The 6,169-nt window shown below is 44.5% G+C and overlaps 1 long non-coding RNA gene across 2 annotated transcripts; it reads left to right on the top strand.

Moving 5' to 3' along the window:
* Positions 1–1,007: 1,007 nt before the first annotated feature.
* Positions 1,008–4,512, top strand: LOC120965301 (uncharacterized). 2 transcript variants are annotated; one of them, XR_012183144.1, is made up of 3 exons: positions 1,008–1,307; positions 4,193–4,266; positions 4,347–4,512. It is a non-coding gene; the product is annotated as an uncharacterized lncRNA (long non-coding RNA). The 2 variants fall into 2 exon arrangements; XR_005757993.3 differs by lacking the exon at positions 1,008–1,307 and having other exon boundaries at positions 3,394–4,266.
* The last annotated feature ends 1,657 nt before the right edge of the window (positions 4,513–6,169 follow it).

The raw sequence follows: 6,169 nt of genomic DNA, 5'->3' as shown, positions 1-6,169 counted from the left end.
TAATTGTTGTTGCAAGTTTTTACGTGGTTTGTAGGTTTCTAGCAAGAACGTTTTCTTACCTACGTATGACCACAACGTGATTTGCCAATTTCTATTTACCCTTCATAAGGACCCTTTTCATCGAATCCGTTCCGACTAAAGTAGGAGAGACAGACACCCGCTAGCCACCTTATGCAACTTGTGCATGTCAATCGGTGGAACCTGTCTCACGTAAGTGTACGTGTAAGGTCGGTCCGGGCCGCTTCATCCTACAATACCGCCGAAACAAGAAAAGACTAGTAGCGGCAAGAAGAATTGGCAAACTCAACGCCCACAACTGCTTTGTGTTCTGCTCGTGCATAGTAACTACGCATAGGCCTGGCTCATGATGCCACTGTTGGGAATCGTAGCATAATTTTAAAATTTTCCTACGCTCACCAAGATGCATCTATGGAGTGTACTAGCAACGAGGGGAAAGGAGTGCATCTACATACCCTTGTAGATCGCGAGCGGAAGCGTTCCAATGAACGTGGATGACGGAGTCGTACTCGCCGTGATCCAAATCACCGATGACCGAGTGCCGAACGGACGGCACCTCCGCGTTCAACACACGTACGGTGCAGCGACGTCTCCTCCTTCTTGATCCAGCAAGGGGGAAGGAGAGGTTGATGGAGATCCAGCAGCACGACGGCGCGGTGGTGGATGTAGCGGGTCTCGTGCAGGGCTTCGCCGAGCTACTACGAGAGAGAGAGAGGTGTTGCAGGGGAGGAGGGAGGCGCCCAAGCTGTTGTGTCCTGCCCTCCCTCCCCCCTTTATATAGGCCCCTGGGGGGGGGGTGCGCCAGCCCTGGAGATGAGATCCGGGGGGGGGGGGGGGGGGGGGGCGGCCACAAGGGGGGAAGGGGTGCCTTGCCTCCCAAGGCAAGGGGGAACTCCCCCCTAGGGTTCCCAACCCTAGGCGCATGGGGGGAGGCCCAAGGGGGGCGCCCCAGCCCACTAGGGGCTGGTTCCCTTCCACTTTCAGCCCACGGTCCTTGTAGCAAATTCTTGCCAATCGGTGCTGCCCAGTCAGTGTTGATCCTAAAGTTTGGATTTTTATTTCATTCGTTCTTCCATCTCATTAGTTGGCGTTTGGTATTTTTAGTTATTTGTGGTTATGATCCAATAAGAGTCAGCACTAGTTATTTGGATTTGCATTCACCTGGTATCCTGCTCCTTTCTTGATGACAACCAGGGATGGATGGCAGATCATCAACAGCCTAGTCTACATCTGCGTTGGAGGTGAATGTATACCTCTATAGGGAGAGCATGAATCCTCTTTGAAAACAAGTAATTATTTCTACCCGTCAGCTGTAAAAAGGTTGCGAAATAATCTTGGATGTAGATAATGGGTAATCTAGTCACTGGGAATTTTGGTTAAAAATATAGCATTGGCATCAGGATACAGTACACATACACATGGCCTATTCATTATGTCCTTCAGTGATGCTTTTCTTTCATGAGAATCTTAGTAAGAAAAGTATGCATTTCTTAATAAGCCACCTACATTTTTCTTCTTCTCTCCAGATCAGATCAGTACAGTATTATGGTCCACTTTCCCGTTGTGTCTAGTTTGCTCCCAAATCTTCATACTTGCACAGAAGCCTTGCCGTTTTGACACACTGTATTTTGCAGTGTGTGTATATGTATACTTAGCCTGACCGCATTTGAGTTCAGCTCAGCCACTTTTTTCTGATGCCTGCTCGTAATAACAATCTGTAGTCTGTCTGTGGACCGAACAAAGTCAAGGGCAGCCTCACCCTTTACCACTCCACTGCAGTAGCCTGTAGAGGCCGCCTCTAAAGCCTTCTTGTCTGTTGAGGATTTTTTTCCCACTGTTGCTAAAACAATCACTTGCCTCATGGCATGTATTTTGTGTGCAGCTCCTATGGATCTCCTACTCTCTCCGTATATGACGGGAGTACAATTTGAAAGCCCATTAGATATCTAAAGGCCATGCTTCCGTTATACGATGGGAGTATGATTTTAAAGCCTATTTGAATAGAAAAATTCGGGTAAGAGCAAAATAATAATATATATGCCTAAAAGACAACTATAGATACCTGCAGGTCAACTAATAGGTCTTGCAAAAATATGCTGGATTTAAAACCTATTAAAATGTTTTTTTTGTTTCATTTGAGTCATTGCAAAATATATAAGAGCATCTGACTCTTAGGGCCTATTTGATTCAACAGGATTTTTCTAGTAAATTCGGAGGATTAGAACCCTTGGGTATATTTTTTTGTAGGTTGTTCGATTTGCATGATTTAATCTCATAGATAGTTTCAGAAAGATTACTTTGCACGCGTTATCACCATTTTTCTGTCAACTCTATTCTTTGCTCTTGTCTTAATGATGCGCGGAACAAACTCTGGTGCAAAAAACATCCTATAGGTTTAGATTGAACATGAGATCACAATCATGTGTTTCTTCAGAAGATCATTGTAGGATTTTAATCATTTTTGAAATTTACCCATGGCAAGTTTGATTCGCAATACTAAACCATATTATTTTCCCCTCAAGGACTGTTTGAATGTGTGTAAAATTTGTATGGTCATTAGCAAACCATACTAAATTTTACGCACATTCCAAACTGGGCCATAGGATTTATTTGTAGTACTAGATTTTAGGAAAATTTCCATCGGCCTCATCTCTTGGAAAGAATATTTCGTTTTTCTTACACATAAGCAAACACCTTTTCAGTTCCATATACTCCCTCTGTCCCTAAATATAAGACGTTCTTGCAGTTCAAATTGAACTGCAAAAACGTCTTATATTTAGGGACAGAGGTAGTGGTACTCAATATTTAGGGACAGAGGTAGTAGTACTCAATATTTAGGGATAGAGGTCGTTCCATAGTACCTGTTGAGAATCTTGTGAATCGAAGAGGCTCTAAGAGCAAGTATATACATGTTTTTTTGAACAATTATTCTATCGATGACTACACGATGACCATTGTGTGGTACTTTGCTGAAAGCCTGGTAATGCAATGGAATCTCTGTTTTACACTTTATTAGTATTCCTTTTGTTACAAGCAACAGGTTTGCGTACATAAACCAATGGAACAGACTTCTGGTGGGTAAATAGGTCCCTTGACTGTTGGGGTGTTAGCTACCTCAATAGTAAGTATCCCAACCTACACGGTATCCATTGTGCATATAATTCTTCTTAATTTTCACTTCAAGCACTGCAAGTGGGAATACTCGCGCTAACTCAGCACATACTGGACAATCACTAGTGCCAATCCAGACCTATCACATGTTTTTTTCATGCTCCTCAGAACTACTTCTATGAACTGTTGGCATTATTTCATGCATTTCAAACAACAGAAAATAAATTCAGCCATGCCTATATGGATATTTTCCAGTAGACAAGATAAGTTGGGTCAAATTATTGAATCAGAGTTTTGCAGCAAGATCAGAAAATTGACTACTACATGGTCATGCACTTTGTAAACATGTTTTTGACCATTCACTTTGACTGAAACATGGTTATGCACAATCAGCAACATTAGTCATTCACACTATCTAGCCTCACAGATTCTTTATTGTCATTCACACTTTTACTGAAACACGGTATCCATTGTGCATATAGTTCTTATTCATTTTCACTTCAAGCACTGCAAGTGGGAATACTCGCGCTAACTTAGCACATACTGGACAATCACTAGAGTGCCAATCCAGACCCATCACATGATTTTTTCATGCTCCTCAGAACTACTTCTATGAACTGTTTACATTTCTTCATGCATTTTAAACAACAGAAAATAAATTCAGCCATGCCTATATGGATATTTTCCAGTAGACAAGATGTTGGGTTAAATTATTGAATCAGAGTTTTGCAGCAAGATCAGAAAATTGACTGCTACATGGTCATGTACTTTGTAAACATGTTTTTGACCATTCACTTTGACTGAAGCATGGTTATGCACAATCAGCAACATTAGTCATTCACACTATCTAGCCTCACAGATTCTTTATAGTTTTTTTACCTCATCAGATGAACAAAGTTTTACCATAACAAAAAAAAAAAAAAAAGGCTGATAACTAGGTAGACAAGCTTCATTTTGAGTGGGAAAAGCACATCCTACAGAGCATCCATGAGCACATCTTACTTTTGACATATTGTTCATGCATTTGAAATGACAAAATCACATTGGTCTATGTGACTTGCAGGCCTGTACAGCAAGAAGAGCTTGCCCAGCTCTCTCGTTGATGAAATCACATATAGATCTAGTCAATGCTGCACGGTAAAGATGCTCATGCTCAAACACATTATTTATCAGGTGCTCATGCTTATTGCATCTTCTGACGCTAGCTAATTATTCAGAGCCACCAGATTCTAATGCAGGGAAATCACAGCAGAAGAAGCTCAAAGATGCCAATTAGAAGAAAGATCGGGCACCGATGTGCACCTGAGATTGTAGTAATATATACTCTAAGTAGTAGCAGCAGTCAAGCATTTAGTAACATGTAAAAGTATCGCCGCATCCCCATATAGTCTCATGCGCTACTAGTTTATCTACAGAACAGAAGAGACGAACTTTTGACGACAGGTCTGACGCAGGCGGTCAAAATCTTGGAACCAAAATCGCGGTCACGGGAAGCAAGCAAGCCCATAAGGCTGGGCCATACCTAGGGGTTCTTCTTGCCCCCCTTCCCCTTCCCCTGCGATGGCGCGCCCCCCTTCCCCTTCCCCTGCGATGGCGCGCTCCCCTTGGAACTTGACGCGCCCTTGGACTCCTTGCGGTCCTTGCGGTCCTTGCGGCTCTGCTCCTGCTGCTTCTTGGCGCGCTCAGCGGCGGCCCCCGTCCCGCAGAATCCTGAGGCGCGTCTGCTCCAACCCGCGGCACGTGCGGCGGTGCTGCTGCATCCACCTAGGGTAGCAGTCGAACCACTCGTGACAGGTCTCGCACTGTAGAAGCATCTTGACGCTGCCAGCAGCTGGACCCCCGCCGCCCGCTCCCTCGCCAGCGCCGCCGCCTGCCATCGTCTCCGGTCACTAACCCTCTCGTCGTCAGATCTGATCTGATGAGATCGAAGGGGAGAAGCAAAGCGTAACGGCTCGTTGGTTCTCTGACTCTCTCCGTCGCGTCGCCTAAATGTAGATCAGATTTTCGGTGGTGGGCCGCCGGGAGAGGCCTCGTGTCGCATGGCTTGGCCCAATAAGCTGTAAAGAAAATGTAATATTTGCTCCCGCACGGGAAAACCAATAAGCTGCTTTGTCTCAAAAAAAAACCCAATAAGCTGCTGTTGCTCCTTCTTTTGCTAAAAAAAACTGCTGTTGCTCTTGCGCCTCACCAGGGTTAAAAATAAAACTAGTCTTGAATCATACCTATTATATAATCTCTTTAGGAATTAATTTTTTCTTCATCTAGAAATTCCCCCAATTTGCTTGGAGGCTGCGCACCCGGGCTGGTTGCCTCGGGAGTGCATGACGGGTGGTCCGCGGGTGCGACTGGGGCCATCATCATGTGGTGGTTTCAGTCATGCCCGCGTGCGTCGTTTTGCGTTGGCCCGCACACAAATGACGGGTCGGGACCGTTTGTTAGCGTCCTTCCCTCATGCCGGTCTGGGTGCAACTTGTTGTGATTATAAGTACAACATATGTAATTAGGGAGGAATCTCCCCATGCCCAAACCGTTGTGCGGTTTGTCCCGCACAGACGCCTCTCGCTTGTGCCCTCTGGAACTGACGCCTTCCTTCGCTCGTGTCTCTCTAGATGGTATAAGTAGCGCCTGTAACCATCAATCAAGACAGAGATTTTCACTTTTCTCAAACACGCCGTCTCCTCTTTGAATGAGGAGGGCTCGTGGGTGACGCACTGGTGACTGTCGGAGAGGAGCAGGGATGCGCCGGCGGCTTCCCCTCCTGTCGGCTGGGGTGGCCTCGGGCTACCCCTATGGCTGTTTTTTTATTTTTCTCTCTGTTTTATTAATAATTAGTATTGCTTATTGTATTTGTGTAGTTTTAGACTATGTTTAGTACTATTTAGTACCTAGTTTGACTGCTACTTACATTCTAGTCCAGTTCTAGATTTAATCTAGGTTAGGACTTGTGTAATTATTAGTGTGTTTATATTATGCAATGGATTGATAATATAAATAAAGTACCAGATTTCATGTGCGAAGAATGACATGTTCCGTGTGTTTA

The sequence above is a fragment of the Aegilops tauschii genome, chromosome 5 (assembly GCF_002575655.3).
Source record: "Aegilops tauschii subsp. strangulata cultivar AL8/78 chromosome 5, Aet v6.0, whole genome shotgun sequence".
NCBI lineage: Eukaryota > Viridiplantae > Streptophyta > Magnoliopsida > Poales > Poaceae > Aegilops > Aegilops tauschii.
This window is presented reverse-complemented; position numbering and strand designations above follow the sequence as displayed.